Consider the following 21,970-nt stretch of genomic DNA (forward strand, 5'->3'; position numbering starts at 1 on the left):
TTTACTCACAAACAACAAGGAGTTCCTTATAAACCCTTGCTATTATACTTCCAATTGAGGAGTTACACATAACAGTATATGCCCAAACTAATTTAAAGTTAACAGTTTTATAATAGCATTCTATAGTAGAATTTCACTATAACAGCTAAATAGAATGAGCCCCCCATCTAGATTACAATGCACTGAAACAAATTGCAATCCCATTTCAGATACAGTGAGCCTCCATTTATAGTGAGGTTGTTTATTGGGAGGGATTACTACATGGGGAGAGAAATAGTCCCAGGATGTGCTTTCATATTCAACAGAGCTGCTCCTTGAGTGCATCCTGAGTCATAACTGCTTGCTTTTCTGACAAAAATAATTTTTTACTCCTTCTGGCAAAGCTGTGGTTTGATATTAATGGAATTATTACTGTATTTCGGTTATAGAGTCTTTATTACTGGTGATGATGTATGAGAAAGATCAGAACTTGACTTTCAGATCTCTGGTTGAATGAGTAGAGCTGAAATTAGAAAATGGTGTGTTTACATGTAAACTGAGTAAATTTGATTAGGAATAATTGAGCTGATAAACATGCAATCTCATAATGCTATTTTAGTGTCACTTTTCAGAATGTAACCACAATTTTAACACATGTCCACCAAGAAAGAGAAACTAAACATCACAGGCCAAATTACATTAGTGGAACTATACCTGTCATTAATTGGGTCATATGAGCCAAATTTTCAAAGAGGTCTGTCTTCTATGAATGTGCTGAACTCACCTTCATGGAAAGATCTTCAACTGGTGTAAATGGAGCTGTACTCACATTAAATGAGGATGTGGTTCTTGAGTGTGCAAATGGGCATTTGCATTCATCAGTTTGAAAGCTATACCATTACCTGATCTGCACTTGCACAAATGATAGGTACTTTTGAAAATACAGCCCAGAAAGTGTATAAAAGTACCAAGGAAGGGAGGATAATTCGATGATTTAATGCCTAGAAAAGCAATAATAATTTATAGTCTGTTAGTTTCATGAGTAAACAATAGGTCCATGAGTAGTTGTAAGTTTTGTCCTGCAGAAAATGAGGAGATATTCAGTGGTTAATTACAGGAGTTACTCCCGTAATGTGTCAAATATCAGGAGGTAGCCGTGTTAGTCTGTATCCACAAAAACAACAAGGAGTCCGGTGGCACCTTAAAGACTAACAGATTTATTTGGGCATAAGTTTTCGTGGGCCAGGCATCTGAAGAAGTGGGTTTTTTACCCACAAAAGCTTATGCCCAAATAAATCTGTTAGTCTTTAAGGTGCCACCGGACTCCTTGTTGTTCCTGTAATGTGATCGTCCATTCTGCTATCTGGAATGAAAGTAGAATGAAACAGTTGCTATTATTCTATCAAAACTGTATAAGGGTTTACAGGTGTTTGGAGTGTTTACAAAGGGAAAAATGGCTGATCCCATAATGGCACTGATTAATTTTGTGGAATAATCTTGCAGTTTGAAACTATTTTACAGAAATTAAGTACATAGTAAATGAGATTGGAACCATTGATCATTTGACTTATCAAAAGGTTAGACTTAAATTCTCTAGGCTTGATGCATCATACATTGGTTTTTGATCTGAAACAAAATAGTATTGGACCCTCTTCCTACATTTTTCAAAAAAAGACTGGGAAAATAGTTCCTTTCCGTTGTTTTTACAAAGAAGAGAAATTGAGTCTAACATGTCCTTTAATCAAAAATAAGCTATGGAATGTAGGGACATGATTATGAAAATTCACCTTCTACCTGTGTGTATCTGTTCAACTTTCTTTGTCTCTGTGCAATAACTTGTGAATTAGAAGTCATTTTCCTGAATTGCAAAAACACTCAAGAGATTGATAACAAATTTGGTAGGTAGATTACATGGTTCACCACATACACCCTTGCATTTTGTCACCAAGCATCCAACACTGTGCGGAATGTATGTACATTCACAAAAAAATAAGGAGTATGTTCACATTGGAAAAAAGAAAGATCAGGATGCAGTAACGGGAAGCAACTAGTCTATGTGTAGTTCCATTAATCTGAGCAGCACCATGGTGATAACCTAAACAGCCCTGATTTTGAAAGTACCTTTGGTTTTCATACATACTTTAATCGTGCAGTCATCTTAGAGGTAGGTATGGTCTAACAGAAGGTCTTATTTATAGTTAGAGCAGTGTAGTGTCTCTGAGTATGGAGATAAACAAGATGTGAATAGACATTAGGTCTCTACCTCACTTGCAGTATTATGTTGCCATTGTCCATCAACATTCCAAACTTGTGACCTACAGCAGTGGTCTTCAGATCCCTCCTTAAAACCCACTCAGTCGGTGTGATGCCTGCAAAAACTTGACAATGATCAGGCACCTGGTGTGCTGAGATGACTATGATGCTGATTGATACTGGTCTCATTGTTTCCTTCTACTCTGCCATCTCTGTCTGCATCTATCTGTTATCTCTTGTCTTATACTTAGATTGTAAGCTCTTTTGGGGCCTTTGTTCTGTGTTTGTACAGCCCCTAGCATGATGAGTTCCTGGTCATTGACTGGGGCACCTAGGTGCTACTGCAAAAATGGTTATGGTGATGTTTCGCAACACAACTGCAGACATCACAAGTAAGTTTAGTGTTTCCTGTTACTATTTATGCTTAAAATATAAAAGTAATGTTACATGAAAATGAACATTTCATGGTAGTTTTATCATTGTTTCTAATACGTTGTTTCAGTTCATTGTACTGATATATTCATTGTGAGAAATTCTCTAATTTGGCTCTGGCTACCATATTTTTTGGCTATTATACATTGTGTACATGGTAAATGTTATATAATGCTTTTATGCCAGAATTAAGGCATCTAGGTTCATTTAGTTTAGCAATCCCAGTAAGTAATTTTGTAATAAAAGAATGATTGTTTTTTTATTACAGTTTCAAAATGATGCTTAACACCAGGATTTGTGCCAATGGTATCAACATTTTAGTATTTGAGCCTTAGGAATGAATTATATTTTAATCAAATTACTGCTTAGATGAATTGTTAAATGATATTGCATATATAATAGTACAATTGGTTCTCTGCATTTACTACAATATATTGAATGTTGACATAAAACCGATATATTTTCATTAGCCTTTGTCATCTGTAATCAGAGTAAATAGTTCTAGCTAATACTAACCTAAACATTAGCTGAATTATCAGCTAATGTCAGTTTGTCTTCTATAACTTGGTGAACTGACTTAATAGTGCAAGATGTCTCAAGTACCTTCCATTGGGAACTATTTATCATTCATCCAAAAAACAATTTAAAACTCATTTCAAGCAAGGGCATGAGACTCCATGTTCATAAAGCCTCTATATTATTCTAAAGAGTCAGCTGTGAGACTGCCAACAGAAAATGATGTACAATATATAAATAGAACTTTGTTTCCCAAACTAATAATTAATAAGTAAACTTTAAATTTCAGGGAAATGATTGCTTCAGTATAATTCACTTAATATCAAGGGTTTCTGAAATCTTCAAATTCCAGTAACCATTTTGACTAGTACACTGCATAGGTCAACAAAATACACCCCTACGGCCTCTTATATCCCAGGAGAGGTGACCTAACAGAGTATGGATAGAAGTTCTGGACAATTTTCTGTTTTTGTAAGTCTCTGCTATGAAATCAACCCTACTTCTAGCTACTTATGCAATCCAAACTGCCTGCTGCTCCTGCACCTCTGTAGTAAATGCACTGTTTTGGGAGTGTGAGGGAATACTGTGATGATTGTTTAACAAGAAGAAAAAAAAAGAAATTCCTATACACCAGATGTTATGTCAATTACAAAGCGACCAACAGCAAGGATCCTGAGCAATTTGATTAAGGAAGTAACTAAAGTCATTTGGGGGGAACAGTAGACATGTCACAACCACAGACCTTGATGCTGCAGAGCTATTTCCATAAGGTTGTATTGAGACATTGCTAATACCCTTTTGCAAGAGGGTAGTGCACAGCTGCACCACAGCAGGATGAGGCCTGGGAAGGATTTAATATTCACAGAGTTCCCCCTTCTTCCTGGAAAGTGAGTATTTGCTATAGCTGTCCTCTGGGCATAGCAGAGTTCCCCTCGCTCACCCATCTTCACCAACAAATGCTTTGGGTGGGGCTCATCTAAGGCTCTGCCCTCTCTGCCCCCACCTTACCCACTTGCTCTTGAGAGGAGTAGTTGCCCCGTGGAGCTGTGTTTCCCCTACCCAAAGTCATGATCCAGACAGGGCATTGGGAATGTGCTTATGCCCCTACTCTCTCTTGCAATTTTGCTCATAGTAGATACTTATGACCTGGCTAATCCTATTTACCGTATGATTGGAAAATAGTTGATAGATTCAAGCTGGTGCAGGTTAGAGCCTTTAGTTGCCCTCATTTGTGCCAGGGGTTGGTCTGGCCACCACCCAGTCCCAGGATCACTGGAGACAGAAAGGTGGTTTAGAATAACCTTTTCTTACTGCACAGCTGTGTCAAATGTGAGCTCAGCACAGCTGAAGATTGGGCCTATTGTTTTTTGTGATTCTCTTCCACTGATCCAGATGAGTAGGTTCTCTGAACTGGCCTACAGAGAGACAGGAAAGAATGGAGAATTGACAGGGGCTTAGTCTTTCAGAGGGTCCTGAAATCAGTATGAAAACTTATTTTATATTTAAGTGATGCCTTGCAACAATAATGAGGGCTCCCTGGTGTTGGGATTTCTCCAGCTATTTGGACACCAGGTACAGTTATGCTCTCCTGCAGGGTAGGTTCCAGTTGGATAGTATGTGCAAATAGAGTTGGTAGGGGACTAAGATTGTTTTACTATCCTATGGACTAGTACATTTTTAATGGAAACTGCAGAAATTCACATTGGCAGCTTTTCTGGTTGAGAATGTCTCTTCAAAGATGCACATTAATTTTTCTTTAGCCTGTAGAAGAAGAAACATGAAGAACAAGACTTCTAGCCTATTTTCATATGACTGTGTCTATGAATTGGCTGAACTGAGAATGAAAATAATTTGCAGATAAAAAACTGTCGCCAATCCAGCTTACTAAATTCTACACACCAATCTCCTGAAACCAAGGTTAAGAAAGAAAACTACCAAGAAGCTGTATGTTTATTATAGTTCACTGAACTTTGAGGCCTAAGCAGCTTCTGCTGAATCTACTCAGTGGAATAAGAACTCCTGCTATTCATGTTTCCTTTACTGTATCTCTAATCACTTTAATGAAAGACCTGAAAATTGTTCTTTGGTTCCCCAAACACTTCACATCTCATTTAGAAACAGAATAAGAATCAGAAGAAGCTGTTGATCTACTTTGAACTAGCATAAGTAATATGCTCAGCATACTTTTTCTTTCTCCTCTCTCTCTGCAGCAGGATTTGGAAAGAGATTAGGTCATGAGATTTTAGCCAAGATTTTCAGAAATATTAATATTAAAAAACCTCAATCAAATCAAAATCAGTTTCTCTGAATTGGTACTTCTTTCACTGAGGGCTATTTCAATGCCAGTTATAATCTTTTAACACCCAGTTATTCAGCTATAGAGCTGTTAAAAGAAAAGTAGAAAGAATTTTCATTTTCTATACCTGGATAAAGATATTTCCCAGTTTTTACTAGTTGTCACTGAAGAGATATAAATAAAAAGGTGTATAGAGGACCACCTGCAGCTTGCCCCAATACTTCGTTAAACTATTTGAGGAGGAACACTCTCTTTCCATAGACCAGGGGTGGCCAACCTGTGGCTCTGGAGCCACATGTGGCTCTTCAGAAGTTAATATGTGATTCCGGGGCTGGAGCTACAGGCACCAACTTTCCAGTGTGCAGGGGCTGCTCACTGCTCAACCCCTGGCTCTGCCACAGGCCCTGCCCTCACTCCACCCCTTCCCGCCCCCTCCCCTGAGCCTTGGATGCCCTCGCTCCTCTACCTTGTCCCCAAAGCCTCCTGCATGCCATGAAACATCTGATTGGGAGGGGGAATGAGGGGGAAGCGCTGATCGGCGGGGCTGCTGGTGGGCAGGAGGTGCTGGGAGGGGAGCTGTAGTGGGGGTGCTGACGTATTACTGTGGCTCTTTGGCAATGTACATTGGTAAATTTTGGCTCCTTCTCAGGCTCAGGTTGGCCACCCATGCCATAGAATGTTTCTGTGACTGCTTGTTGGAAGAAAAAAACAAAACATTTTTTTGAAAAGGTTCCTTTTTTCTATGTTTAATATATTTATTACATTGTTATTATTTATTCATTGTTATTGTGTCTTTTATGCACTTTATCACTCATTCCTAACATTACATTTTTCAATAATTTTGCTATTCATAATGTATAATAGAATGCATATAAGGGCCAGATGCAGCGCCCTAATAATTAAATGAGATCCTTTCTTTTGAATTCAGTGGGCTTTGTATCAGACCCATGGGTATAACTGTGTGTGTGTGTGTGTGTGTGTGTGTGTGTGTGCACGCACGCACGCACATACGTGTTTGTGTTACAGGCAGAGTTGGTGTCATTTTATGGTTTCCCGACATTGCCCATTTTAAGATCCTGTTTTTAATGCCAGCTGTCTGGCACAGGTTGAATTTTGGGGGATGTGTGTGAAAATTTCAGCCAAAATGGTTCAACTATTTCTGAGAGTAAGGTTAGGAAAAAAAAATATTGTTTGGCAATGTTAAAAAAAATCTGGTGACCTTTCCGTTGAGACACTCTAGTGCCACTATGCTTTGGAACAAGGACTTGAAATTTGGCAGGGTGCCCTTTGCATTAGGGATATGCTGTTAGCTGTTCCTGTGAAAATCTATCCAAATATGTTCAAGTTATGTCTTTGAAACATTGCAGTTCTCACATGAATAATAGAGACTTCTTAAAGTTTAGCAACTAAAATTTCTGAAGAGTCTGTCCACACTGAGCATGCTCCATCCCCTTACAGCTCCTACATGTGAACAGGATGAGAATGTGCCATCCCCAATAGAGGAATTGAGCATGCTTCAATGCAGAGTTATGGGGTCCAGAAAGAAGTTCCCTGTAATTGCTGGTGCTGACTCTTACAGACTGGGACAGAACCAGGCATCAGAACTGAGAGCAGGAACCCTGTCTCTCCTGTACTTTCAGTGCCCCCCACCCTTGCTGGTGCCCAGGCAGCATGGATGAGGAGGGTGTCTAATTCGAATGCAGAGGGGTCAAGAGCTGGACCAGGGAGAGGGAAAGCAGAAGTTGGGGATGAGGAGCCTGCTGTGACTAGAACTGTGTTTGGGGAGAGAAACTGGGACTGGGAGCCATGGTGAGAGGGGAGGCTGGGACTGGCTATGCAAAGAGACTGGAACTAAGGAAAGGGAATGCTTTGAATTATTTGGTCAGGGGAGATGAGCGATGGGGAGGCTAGGAGTGATTGGCCCAATAAATTGGGTTTGGTAACCAAGGAGGGAAATGGGAGAGGGACTGAGAGCCACTGGTGGGTGGAATACTGAGAGACTGGATGAGGACCTGGGGGAAGAGGTGAGACTTGGACTGGGAAACAGCTGAAGGTAAATGGAGGCTGGGAGGAAGGGGACAGACCTGACAAGAAGCCAGTTTGCAGGGGGAGCACTGAGACTGACAAGGAGCCAAGGAGGAGGTGGGGGTGGAGACTGAGTTAGGATAAGAAGCGTGAGGAGGGAGCTGGGACTGGGAACCAGTGGGAGTGAGGAGAGAGAGATCAGAGTGGATGAAGAGCCAAGAAGGGAGAACTGGTACTAACTAGGCAAGGAGACAGGGGACAAGGAGTAAGGAGGAAGGGAGAACTAGGATTGGCTAGCCAAGGAGACTTGGACTGGGATGAGAAAATCTGAGGAGTGGAGACTGGGATTGGGTAGACCACGAGAATGGGACTGAGTGAAAGAGGAAGGGGTGAGGAAGAGACAGGACTGGGACAAAGACAGGTTGGAGGGAATAGAGCAGAAGGGTCTGTGACCAGCAGAGCACACTCCTTTCCAGAGTCTGGAATGGAACACATGATTCTTAATTTCTACAGTTCTTCTGCTGTCAGCAAATGTCTGTGAAACCCATTGGCAAAGTGTGTCTCTCGTCCCCCTCTAGTCCTGGTCCACATAGATGGTGACAGCTTACTATCGCTCAGTTACTCCATTAGCTCAAGTGGCAGAGGTCTGTGTGCTGCATCTAAAGATTCCAAAAATGCTGAGCACCCATGTCGGTGTCAATATGATGTCACATGATGGAATTTCTGGGGTTTTTTTTGCCTATATAACATTAATTGGGCACCCTTGTGTGTACACATTATGATACAGTCTTTAATTACATGATTACATAATATTTTTTCCACAGCCCTACCTCATTCAGTGTACACAATGAACTTGCTCTGGGGATGAATCAGGATTCTGTACTGAAGGAGTCTGTTGTCAGTAGGACCCTTCCTCATTTGTTGCAGAAGTTGGAAGATGTGTAGTGAGAGAGACAGCAGAGGATTGCAGAAAGAGAAAGGATAGTCTCATGATTAAGGCCAATTGAATGCTGCGAAGGAGAATTGCTCTGTGTCCTCACAGAGTTCCTATGTGAAGCTGGGCATGTCACTGAAAATTAAACTTTTCACAGGTGGTAACAGGAATTGTCTATTCCTCATTTTTAGGATTCCCAGCTTGAGACTCCGATCTGATTTGCAGAAGTGCCATGCACTCACAGCTGCAACGGAAGTCAACGGGAGCTGTGCTTTGAACGCAGAGTACTTTGAAAAATCATGCCCTAGGCATCTCAGACTGGGCAGTCAAAATCAGTGGACACTTTTGACCTTAATCTCTCAGTCCCAAATTTTTAAAGGTATTTAGGTGTTGCTGTGCATAAATCTCATTTTCAAAAGGGATTTAGGCACTTCCGGATTTAGGCTTTGTGGAACTGTCACTTTTTGTGACAACTTTTCTTGATCTTAAATTCTTGTGTATATATAAAATCAATATGCCCACCCTTGCCATGGTCATCCTCAGGAAACAATTAATGATATTGTACTCGCTTGTCAAGATAATTTACTCACTCTGGGCAAAAGTATGAATATAATTTTGTAAGACTAAGTTAAATGGGTCTATGTTCTGCAATGACAAAAAACATTAGAGAAAGCTGTTGCAGAGACTTAACTCCTGTATTCCTCTTCAGCCAATGTAAACAGATTTTCAATATGTTCTATTCAAGGCAGCTAGTATGTAGTCTTCAGGAGCCCAAGTGTGAAAACAATACCTAATGACTGAAACAAGAACTATTTCAATTAATATAAGTACAGTACATAAAGAAGTAGGTAATTTTCAACCATTCATAACATCATATTGTTTTGATTGTCTAATAGAGCTCCGATTACTGTGATAAAAAGTAGGGGGTTGATTTTTTTCCCCTTGTAATAAAAAGAAAGCCAGTATCATTTTGAAAATACTTGCATCTTGTTGAACTCTGTGGATTTCTAATTTTGTTCCACTTTACTTTCCCACTTATCTGAGGCCTTGTCTACACTACGAGAGTAGTTCGATTTTACTTAAATCGAATTTTTGGAATCGATATTGCAAAGTCGAACGTGTGTGTCCACACTAAGGACAGTAATTCGACTTTGTGAGTCCACACTAACGGGGAAAGCGTCGACATTGGAAGTGGTGCACTGTGGTCAGCTATCCCACAGTTCCCGGAGTCCCCGCTGCCCATTGGAATTCTGGGTGGAGCCGCAAATGCCTTCTGGGTAAAAAAAATGTGTCCAGGGTGCTTTTGGGTAACTGTCATCATCCGTCCATCACTCCCGCCCTCCCTCCCTGAAAGCGCCGGCGGGAAATCAGTTCGCGCACTTTTCTAGTCAGTGACAGCGCGGACGCCACAGCACTGCGAGCATGGAGCCTGCTGCAACCATCACTGCAGTTGTGGCCGCTCTCAATGCCTCGCAACTTATCATACACCTTTCCCTGAGGCAGATGCAGAAAAGTCAGGCGAGGAGGCTACGTCAACGCGGTGATGGCCTGAAGTCTGAGAGTAGCACAGACCTCTCAGAAAGCAGGGGACCCAGCGCCGAGAACATCACGGTGGCAATGGGTCATGTTGATGCCGTGGAAAGGAGATTCTGGGCACGGGAAACAAGCACTGAGTAGTGGGACCGCATAGTGCTGCAGGTCTGGGATGAATCCCAGTGGCTGCGAAACTTTCGCATGCGGAAGGGAACTTTCCTGGAACTTTGTGAGTTGCTGTCCCCTGCCCTGAAGCGCAATGACACCCGGATGCGAGCAGCCCTGACTGTCCAGAAGCGAGTGGCCATAGCCCTGTGGAAGCTTGCAACGCCAGACAGCTACCGGTCAGTCGCGAACCAGTTTGGGGTGGGCAAATCTACCGTGGGGGTTGTTGTGATGCAAGTAGCCAAGGCAATCGTTGATGTACTGCTGCCAAAGGTAGTGACCCTGGGAAACGTGGAGGCGATCATAGATGGCTTCGCAGTGATGGGATTCCCAAACTGCGGTGGGGCCATAGATGGAACTCAAATCCCTATCCTGGCACCGGAACACCAGGCCAGCCAGTACATTAACAGAAAGGGCTACTTTTCCATGGTGCTGCAAGCACTGGTGGACCACAGGGGACGTTTTACCAACATCTACGTGGGATGGCCGGGCAAGGTTCATGACGCTCGTGTTTTCAGGAACTCTGGTCTGTTTAGACGGCTGCAGCAAGGTATTTACTTCCCGGACCACAAAATAACTCTTGGGGATGTGGAGATGCCTATAGTCATCCTCGGGGACCCAGCCTACCCGCTAATGCCCTGGCTCATGAAGCCCTATACTGGCGCCCTGGACACTGAAAAAGAACTCTTCAACTACCGGCTGAGCAAGTGCAGAATGGTGGTGGAGTGTGCTTTTGGACGTCTCAAGGGGAGATGGAGAAGCTTACTGACTCGCTGTGATCTCAGCGAAACCAATATCCCCATTGTTATTGCAGCTTGCTGTGTGCTCCACAATCTCTGTGAGAGCAAGGGGGAGACCTTTATGGCGGGGTGGGAGGTTGAGGAAAATAGCCTGGCTGCTGATTACTCACAGCCAGACAGCCGGGCGATTAGAAGAGACCAGCGGGAAGCGCTGTGCATCCGGAAGGCTTTGAAAGCAAAGTTCCTGAGTGAGCAGGGTAACCTGTGACTTTAAAGTTTGTGTATTGAGAAGCTAAACCTGCCCCCGTTTCTTTACCCAGTTAATGTTGACTATCCTATCCAGTTACATACCCCCTTCACCCCACTTCCAACACACGTTTCAAAATAAAAATAGTTCTACTTTGTTAAAGCACACCGTTTTCTTTAATACTGTATTCGCGGGAATTTTTTAAAACTGGGACGCAGACTGTGGTGCGGAGCGGGTGTACTGTAGTGGCGCGAATGCAGCTTCTAAACTCAAGGATTGACAGGCTCCGCTGCGGTGGGATGGTTGTTTCAACGGAGCCTGTCAACCCTCCTGATAGGGACTGTGTGTATGGGGGGGTCTATGTGACTTTGTGGCAGGGGGAGGACGGTTACAGATCCCCTGCTGTGTGGCTCTGTGATCCTGCCTAAGGACCGCCGCTTAAGATCTGTAACTGCCCTCCCCTGCCACAAAGTCACAGAGCAACCCACCCCCCACCACATAACATGAAAACAACCTCCCAGACTAACCAGGGTAACTAGTCACTGCATCACTGCACTATGTATGTGCCCTGCTGCTGTGCCTGCCCCCGACTATATACCCTGCCAAAGGTGACTGTCCTGTCGAATTACCAACCCCCTATCCCCCCCTCCTCCAAAAGAACATGATGGAAACAGTAGTTAACAGAAACGTATTTTTTATTATCAACCAAACATGGAACTGGGAAAGTGAAACTTGGACGGGGGCTTGTGTCAGGCGGGAAGGAAAGAACTTGTCAAATTTTGGGGAATGAGAGCCTTCTGCTGCTCGAGCTCTCTGCAGGGGTGGAGTGAGAGTTAGCAGGGACTCTGCCGCCTCTCCTTCTGTGCACTTTGGGTGAGGGGAGTATGGGACTTGGTGGCGGGGGAGGGCGGTTAGAGATGGACTGCAGCGGGGCTCTGTCCTCCTGCCTCCGTTCCTGCAGAACATCCACAAGGCGCCGGAGCGTGTCCGTTTGCTCCCTCATTAGTCCAAGCAGGGTTTGAGTCGCCTGCTGGTCTTCCTGATGCCACCTCTCCTCCCGATCCATGTTGGCTTGGTGCATTCGGGTCAAGTTCTCCCGCCACTGGGTCTGCTGTGCTGCCTGGGCTCTGGAGCAGGCCATAAGCTCCGAGAACATGTCCTCCCGTGTCCTCTTCTTCTTATGCCTAATCCGCGCTAGCCTCTGGGAGTGTGATGACAGGCTAGGTTGTGAGACAGTCGCAGATGGGGCTGTGGGAATGGGAAAAAGGGAGTGAATTCCTCAGAAAGATAAATGTAGTTGTGAACAAAGAACATAGTCTTTCTCTGTTAACAAGACCATGCACAGCACCTATCACATGCGCACTCAGCACAAGGTCGAATTCTCGGCCTTCGCATTCAGTGCCTGGGGTCTTCTACAGCACATTTGAGAAGCCTCTCAGGAGAACGGAATTTCTGTTGCAGGCAGACATGGTAAGCCGTAGACTTGTGGCAGCTTAAAACTTTAATATTAGCAATGGCCTCATTTCACATTGAAATCAATGTCGGTCCCTGCTGCCAGCAATTCGGCAAGCAGGAAGTCTGCTCCTGTCCCACACCCTCGCGGCTGTCCCCGGGAACGATCCCTTTCGGCTGCCCCTCTCCCGCCTCCACCGCGTGGCTGCAAACCAGCGGTTACAGTTCTGTAAAGGAACGGCAAAGCAGTCCCAACACTAACATTCCCCTACCTCATTCAAAGCAGGTCATCATGAGCGACATCACCCTCATGAGGATCTCTGACAGCGAGAAAGAGAGAATGCTCCGGGAAAGCCTGCAAAGACCAGGGCCGTATGCCGCCATGCTGTGCAGAGCAATGATTCCAGAGTACTTGCTTGTCTCGTGGCGTGGCAACGTGTCCTACTACGGAGGACCCAATAAGGCCGCTCTCCCCAAGAACCTAATGCAGCGGATTTCCAATTACCTCCAGGAGAGCTTCCTCGAGATGTCACAGGAGGATTTCTGCTCCATCCCCGGACATATAGACCGCATTTTACTGTAGCTGCTGTAGCAGTGACTAACCAGTAGAGCGGCTTGGGCAGGACAATCATGCAAAACCGGACATTGCTAGATTTTTTTTCAATAGTTGCACTGCCCATGACTGAACCGTTAAGCTAATCAAACTAATCATGAGAAACCCATTTTTTAAATTGTTAATATTCCTGTTCTGTTACAAATAAATGTTTAGATTTTTACAACACTTACTGGCTGATCCTTCCCCAGATTCTGTGTCTGGGGTAACGGCTGGGGAGGGTTGGTAGGGGATCTCTGTAAGGGTGATGAAGAGATCCTGGCTGTCGGGGAAATCAGCGTTGTGAGCGCTGTCGACTGCCTCGTCCTCCTCATCTCCTTCCTCATCTTCCCCGTCCGCTAACATGTCCGAGGATCCAGCCGTGGACACTATCCCATGCTCAGAGTCCACGGTCACTGGTGGGGTAGTGGTGGCGGCCGCACCGAGGATGGAATGCAGTGCCTCGTAGAAACGGGATGTCTGGGGATGGGATCCGGAGCGTCCGTTTGCCTCTTTGGTCTTCTGGTAGCCTTGTCTCAGCTCCTTGATTTTCACGCGGCACTGCGTTACATCCCGGCTGTATCCTCTCTCTGCCATGTCTTTAGAGATCTTCTCGTAGATCTTTGCATTCCGTCTTTTGGATCGCAGCTCGGAAAGCACGGACTCATCGCCCCACACAGCGATGAGATCCAAGACTTCCCAATCAGTCCATGCTGGGGCCCTCTTTCTATTCTGAGATTGCACGGCCATCACTGCTGGAGAGCTCTGCATCGTTGCCAGTGCTGCTGAGCTCGCCACGATGTCCAGACAGGAAATGAGATTCAAACTGGCCAGACAGGAAAAGGAATTCAAATTCAAATTTTCCCGGGGCTTTTCCTGTGTGGCAGTTCAGAGCATCCGAGCTCGTACTGCTGTCCAGAGCGTCAATAGAGTGGTGCACTGTGGGATAGCTCCCGGAGCTATTAGCGTCGATTTCCATCCACACCTAGCCTAATTCGACATGGCCATGTCGAATTTAGCGCTACTCCCCTCGTCGGGGAGGAGTACAGAAGTCGAATTAAAGAGACCTCTATGTCGAACTAAATACCTTCGCGGTGTGGACGGGTGCAGGGTTAATTCGATGTAACGGCGCTAACTTCGACATAAACGCCTAGTGTAGACCAGGCCTGAGCCTTGCATTTCAAGCAACATCCTTCCTGCTGGAGACAGGTTGGGATACTTCTGTTCTATATGGGTTCTTATACCACACTCATCACCATAGTATCTGAACATCTTCCAGTGGTGCACTAAGCAATGTGAATAAAATCTATTATAAGGTGTTTGTTCTGTCATCCTCTCCCCAGGGGGAGAAGCATGCGCAGTCAAATGTCTTGTTTTGGTAGGTTTTCATTTTTTGTTCGTTTTTTTTTAAATATACCTTTTGCTATGTATTTACGTTTGAAAAGGCAAGGTCAAAGAAGTATACCTTGCACTTGGAGCAGAAGGTGGTGAGGTTTGTGATGGCCCTTAGTTCCTGGTAGAGTTCATTCCAGTGTCTTGAACTGGCCTCCAAGAAAGTTCTATCTCCCACACAGAAGAGCTTTACCCTTATTGTAGAGAGAGTTCCATTGTAACAGAGGAGCAGAGTTATCAGCCACGGTCCTTATCCCAGAGCTTTGGGGTCTTTTTAGGTATCCTGGGTCCAACCCATGGTGCACGTTGAACATAAGCACCAAGAACTTAATCATGATTTGAAATTCTATGATAAGCTTGTGTAGAGAGTGCAGGGTAATGTGCTTGTAGTAGCCTGTGTTGCTGAGGAGATGCACTATAGGATTCTGTACATTCTGTAGTTAGAGTTTCTTAAGTGCTGAAGCCTTCCTGCCCAGGTTTATCTCATTACTGAAGTCCAACCAAGATGCCACAGTGCTGTAAATAACAGAGGTCATGTCATTGTCCAGGAGGATGGGATGAAATCTGCTGACCAACTGGAGAGGATAGAGTTACTTGCAGATGCTGCTATGTGAGAGTTTAGCGTCAGTAAGGCTTCCAAGAATGCTCCAAAGCTACAGATTCAGTTGTGGTGTGTATCTTTAACCAGAGGAGAATAGACCATGACTGTGAACTCTTCAAAATGCTTTCCTCTGGCCACCAGCATCACCTCTATGCTGCTTGAGTTCAGCTTCAGACAGTTGTTCTTTACAATTAGGAGCCTGTCCTTGTCAGTCTCTTTGCTTGGGTTAAGCATACTCCCATTGGATTAAGGCTTCTGAGTCACTTAGGCAGTTTTGAAAATGTGCCCAATACCTAGAGCTACAATTTTGTCAGGGAGGTCATGGAATCCGTGACTTCCAGAGACTTCTGTGACTTTAGCCCATGGTATCTGGGAGCTGCAGGGTCCCCCAGCCACCACCGGTGGCGGGGAACTGTGGGGACCCTGAGCTCCTAGCCGCAGCAAGCAGGGGGCATGCCCCATGAGCTCCTAGGCGCCACAGGCAGCGGGGGTGCCTCAGAGCTGGGAGCCACCCAGGGCCGGCGCAACCCATTAGGTGACCTAGGCGGTCGCCTAGGACACTACAATTTGGGGGGTGGTGACCGTGGCAGTATTTCGGTGGCGGGACCTTCCGCCGCCTCTGTGGGGGGCGGCATTTCGGGGCAGGACTTTCTGCCGCTTAGGGCGGCAGAAAAGCTGTCGGCGCTCCTGGAGCCACCATGGGTGCCCAGGGTGCCCCGGAGCTCCCAGCTGCCACGGGTGGCAGGGGTGCCCCAAGCTCGGAGCCAGGGGCAGTGGGGGGACCCCAGAGCTCTGAGCTGGGGCCCCCCAGACTGGTGTGGGGACCCCACAGCTCTCCATTTTGTCAAGCATATTTTTAGTAAAAGTCATGGTTAGGTCACGGGTTTCCATGAATTTTTCTTTATTGCCTGTGACCTGTTCGTGACTTTTACTAAATATATGCGTGACAAAATCTTGGCCTTAACAATGCCTCAGTGATATTTCTAGTCTTGGTAAGTTTAGGGAGTGAGAGACCAGAGCACAGAATTAAATCTAGAACTCCCACATGGCAATACAGATCATTACTTCTAGGCCATCAGGCCTGCTCGCTGTACAGATATTTTAAATAAGGTTTTAAACATATTTTCTGTTAAATTACATAATGTGAATTTATGGTGCTATAATTGCTATATCTTCTTCTACCATAATTCAACTTAGACAAAAGTAAACTGAGTAAGAGACTTCTCTGAAAAAATTTCCTTCTTGATACAATAGCAGCCTATTATTTAAATCAAGTTTCATTGACTTACTTTCGATAGAATGAAATCATAAATGTTATGTTGTAAACAAGAAAAGCTAAAATTGAATGGCCAAATTAGTGAATAAATCTGGTTAGGATTGTTATGGATTAACTCAAGTCCAGTTATTTTCTTTACATAAATATTTTGAATCAGACTCACGGTATTCTCTTGCAGCCATAGTGCACCACTTATTGTAATAGCAACAGAAAATAAAAAGCATGCAATATATGGTTTTCTATGGATAATTAGGTAAGCATGATTCAAATATTTGCACATAGTAAATTAGTGAAGTAGTTCATTAGGACTTCATTGCTTTATGTACTTTATAAGTTAAATTATTATTGTTGAAAATTAGTGTAAACCAGGGGTAGGCAACCTTTCAGAAGTGGTGTGCCGAGTCTTCATTTATTCACTTTAATTTAAGGTTTCGCGTGCCGGTAATACATGTTAACGATTTTTAGAAGGTCTTTCTCTATAAGTCTGGGGGGGTTGGGGTGGAGGTGCAGGGCAGAAGGCTGGGTGTTGGGGGGACTTGAGGTCAGGGCAGAGGGCTGGGTGTGTGTGGAGGTGCAGGGCAGAAGGCTGGGTGTTGGGGGGAGGTCAGGGCAGAGGGCTGGGCGGGGTGTGGAGGTGCAGGGCAGAAAGCTGGGTGTTGCGGGGAGTCAGGGCAGAGGGCCGGGGTGTGTGGGGGGGTGCAGGGCAGAAGGCTGGGTGTTGGGGGTGACTCGAGGTCAGGGCAGAAGGCTTGGAGGGTGCGGGGGGTGCAGGGCAGAGGGCTGGGGTGCTCAGCTCATGGGGGTGCTCCCAGCCCCCTGCCCTAAGCGGCTCATGGCAGGGAGCTGGGAGGGATATGCTCTGTTCCACCCCCTTCCCCAAGGCCCGTCCCTACCTCTCTCTGCCTGCTCTATGGAGCAGCGAGCACATTGCCGCGTGGCTGTGCTCCACCCACCTCCCCCTCGCAAGGACCGTTGCCGGCAGGGAGAGGGGGGGAGGAGGAGGGGCCAGAATGCACCATGTTGTGGGAAGAAATGGGGCAGGGGGGGAGCTTGGCTGCCGCAGGACCAAGCTGCTGCCTCCTGCGCCCACAGGGGAGAGCGGTGGCGGGGGGGGCTGAGAGGAGCGGGGGGCCAGGAAACCCCCCCCCCCACCGCTCTCCCCTGCGGAGGCAGGAGGCAGAAGCTTGGTCCTGCGGCAGCCAAGCTTCCCTCCTCCCCCTTCTTCCCCCAGCGTGGCGCTTTCCGGCCCCTCCACCCCTCCTCCTCCTCCTCTCACCGGGCAGGCAGCGTGCCACTCAAAATCAGCTCGCGTGCCGTGTTTGGCACGCGTGCTGTAGGTTGCCGACCCCTGGTGTAAACAATGACCATCAACAGCTACTGATCATAGAGACTAGTTTTAATCTTTGCATATTTTCATCTATTTTTATGTTGTCTAGAGATGCCTGGGTATACCAAGCAGATAAAAATAAATGTTCTGGCTACTTTTTATTCAACTGACATTTTTAAATCTGTTTTAATTATTAAGTGTAAAGAGACACCGTAAACTCAGTAACTTGAAATAAAACCAAACCTAAGTTTTCTGTTTTTAAAAAGAAATACTCTTGTATGAAGAGATTAAATAATTTAAATTCTCCCATTTCATCTTCTTATGAAAAGCAGGGAAAGCAAATTGCAAATATTTAAAATGTCAAACAAATGGAAATATGAATGATGTACCACTTGTATTGCATGTAAAAAGAAGCTATGGTTTGCAGTGGAACTGTGAAAAGGATTTCTGAATAATTCATCAGAAATAGGTTAAATCAGAATATTTTCATGCAACCCATTTTGTGGTTGTTTATTGATTTGCTTGTTGTAAGTTTTAAGGATATATTTCTTCATACATTCTTAGACTGAAAAACATTATGCCAAAGACAATGAAAATCTGTTTTATTCCATTGTTGTGACTTCATTGCTATCTTCTTTAAATTACACCTTCTGTCATGTACATTATGCAGTTTTCATTGTATTTATTTAGATTTTTTGAGGGCCTAACAGTGGCTTTAGGTCCCTCACAATAATTTAAACAATATTCTTACGATTTCAAGTCATACACTGGATGAACACTTAATGAACACCATAAGCAAATAATGGCCAAAGTAGCCACCATGATAACCCAGACTTTACAGTTGCTTTATCTCCTGGCCTATTAACCCCTTCTCACCCCAAAAACATAAGAGAAAAGATGAGCTTTGTAGTGTATGCCTGTAAGCATAACAAATGGAGCTCTGGCAGACCTGGTGGGTGAGTTCCAAAGTCAAGACCCCTTCTTTTAAACTGAGGTAGTGTCACATAGGGAGAGACACAGTCCCTTGGGTAACCAGATCCCAAATCATTTCGGGCTTTGTAAGTTAAAACCAACACACTGAACTGCACCCAGAAACGTTATGGTCCATAATCAAATCATGGATGACTTTAATAAAGTTAATTAACTTAATTAAATGAGTTAATTAAATTAATTAAATGTGCTTTAAACAGCATGAAATAAAGAGCTGGTTTCCCCAGCCAACAACATGCACTCCTGCAGCCACAGAACTGAGACCAATATCTTAACCTTGCCTTACTCTTAATACAGAAAAAAGAAGAACAGGAGTACTTGTGGCACCTTAGAGACTAACAAATTTATTATAAATTTGTTAGTCTCTAAGGTGCCACAAGTACTCCTGTTCTTCTTTTTGCGGATACAGACTAACACGGCTGTTACTCTGAAACTTGTCTTAATACAGAATGTCACACAAGATTATATATCTTTTCCTTTCCTCCCCTTATCACCACAACCAAAGGAATTCCCTTTTTCCCACCACCCCATTCTCAGCATATGATAGGATTGCAGCTGCAGTAGGATACTCAGACAAGAAGCTACACAAGCTACCTGAACCAATATGCACACTAACAAACTTATCTACCCCCTCTCTCCATGTGCCCACATCCAGCAAAGCAATGAAAAATTCACTTCTCTTAAACCTCTCTAACTCTATGGATCCCTCACTTCTACAGCAATCAACATGTCATCCCTCCCATTCCCTTGATGCCCAGAGTATAAGAAAAATCAGAGAGGACAAAGCAAACATCATACTTATAACACCAATGTGGCCTTTGTAATATTGATAGATGGCTTCTCCAGCTGATCAGAGAACAACCAATTCATCTTCCTCTGTGCCTGGACCTCCTTTTTCAACAATAAGGGGGGAATTCTTCATCCAAACCCAGAGATGCTTCACCTAGCTGCATGGAGGAAAAGAGTCTGTTGACTGCCATGGGCTTTCTGTGTTTTCACAGAGTTCAAGCAGGAGTGTTACAGTTTAGACAGAACTCTACCTTAAAGTGGTACAGATTTGAAATGGACAAAGTTTTTGTGTTGGGGAAAGGATAAAGAATAAACCCATCATGGGCAAAAGTCCCTGCAATTTTAGAGCATCTTTAGCATTTGAAATCACAGGTTTAGTGGTAACTTCCTAAAGGTGACTCTACCAAGTTTATCTGTGTATCATATATATATATTGATTAAAGTCAAGGCTCTATTGGCTTCCCCCACAGTCTCCAAGTTTCTTAAGGGAATGACTAATGACTTTTCTACTACTAGAAGCCCCTTCCCAGCCTGGTTTTAACGATGTTGATGGACTTATCCTATCAGTCAATGTATCAAACTTCCTTAGAACACCTGGCTATCAAAATGGCATTACTTCTGTTAAGAGGGTCAGCAAAGTCAGTGCTTTCAGTGTCTCTCCAGCCCGTATAATAATGCACAACGAAAAAATTATTATGAGACTTCACCCCAGCATAATGCCTAAAATGGTCTGAGATTTTCATCTGCTACCCTTCCTGTTTTCTTCCTCAGACCTAATGTCCATCCAGGAGAGTCCTATTTATGCTCGTCAGATGTGAAAAGGCCCCTGTATTATTACCTGAACAAGACTAAATCCTTTAGAAAACTAACAGATTATTTCTTGCCTACTGGAAAAAGTGTAACGGACTGCCTATTAGTGAACACTCTTTCACACTGGATTAGGAAGCATATTGTTATTCTTTAGTCAGAAAACCAGTACTTCTAGGGTTAAGGATACACATACACCACTAGGGCTACTGCTGCTTCTGTAGTTTGTTTGAGACTGATCCCAATTGTAGAGATTTTCAAAGCAGCAACGTGGAGTTCTGTTCATATTTTCACTGAATACTATTTATTGGACGTAGAATTTCAATATGCTTACTGTGGCAAGGCACACTAAGCATCATATGATACAAATCATTTTGCCTAGAACTATTCCTCTAATGGGGGACCCAGCTTCCTAATCTCCTGCGAGTAGGAATGCACAGAGGCTCTCAAAAAAGAAGAAAGTGTTATTTACTAATAACTGTTGTTCTTCAAGGGTTGTCTCTGTGTATTCACACTGTACAGCCACCTTTCCTTCTGCTTTGGGAGTTCTTTGTATTTCAGGACTTTGTGGGCTTGGGAAAAGGAACAGAGGTGGGCTGGGGGGGTATGCTGTGTTACATAGACAGGGCTGATGAGGACATCGAATCACCCCCCTCCTCCCAATGGATGTATGTTTTCTATACAATTCTACAGCTTAAGGCTACAGGTACCAAATCCCATTAATGCACAGAGCAATCCCCAAAGACGTTACTAGTAAGTAACCCCTGTTTATCCACTGCAGTCTGATACAATATCACCCGATCACAGCTCCATTACTTTTTGGCAATCCTGCATGAAAATGTTTTGTGACCCAAATCCCTTTGCTAGCTCAGGTACATATGACTGACTTTTGTAGTCAATCGCAAGAGTAAAGTATTATAACACCAGCCTAACTGAACCTATTACAGAGTCCAGAATCAGGATCTGTGAACTTACTAAAATAATTCACTGGGCAACAAATGTCAACAGTGCAATCAAGATCAAAGTCTTGTAGCCGTTCTGACTGTACTGTATTTCTTATAGCTTGGACTTGCTTCTGTGTGTGCAGACTTTACTAGCCTCTTTGGTCCCTTGTTGGAAAGTAACATACAGTTTAGTTATAAAATATAGTACTGGTTATCATACTTGAGGAACTTATTCTAAAGAATGGTTTGAACCATTGCAAAATCTGATGTAACTAACTGAATATTTATTTTTTGTTCAGTCTAAAAACGTCAGCATATCTGCATGCCATACCAATCAAATTCAGTTTTCTAATGTTCCCAGCATTACACTATACATTTCCTTAAATAGACCTGAAAATATAATGTACATATGTACTTAATTTGGTTATTAAATGTAAAAATGACCTCCTTGGCCAGTTAAATTAATAATTATCAATACAATTTGTATTCCACCGGGCAGATATTGGCAAATCATTAGGACCTGAAAATGGCTCTTCACACTTTCTGTGCTCCTAAGAGTGTTTTCACAAAAGACTGAAAGTCTTTGAAGGTGATTCAGCCCCATACCCTAACAGAATGTACTGCAGGAAAGAAAGCTTCTAGAAATTAAAAGCAATTGAAGTTCTAATACATGACAACAA

The 21,970-nt window shown here is 44.0% G+C and overlaps 1 protein-coding gene across 5 annotated transcripts in view; it reads left to right on the top strand.

The window, feature by feature from the left end:
• The window catches only part of SSBP2 (single stranded DNA binding protein 2), a 272,660-nt gene that overhangs the window by 179,738 nt on the left and 70,952 nt on the right, over nucleotides 1-21,970 (top strand). The window lies entirely within an intron of this gene.

The sequence above is a fragment of the Malaclemys terrapin genome, chromosome 6 (genome assembly GCF_027887155.1).
Source record: "Malaclemys terrapin pileata isolate rMalTer1 chromosome 6, rMalTer1.hap1, whole genome shotgun sequence".
Classification (NCBI taxonomy): Eukaryota; Metazoa; Chordata; order Testudines; family Emydidae; genus Malaclemys; species Malaclemys terrapin.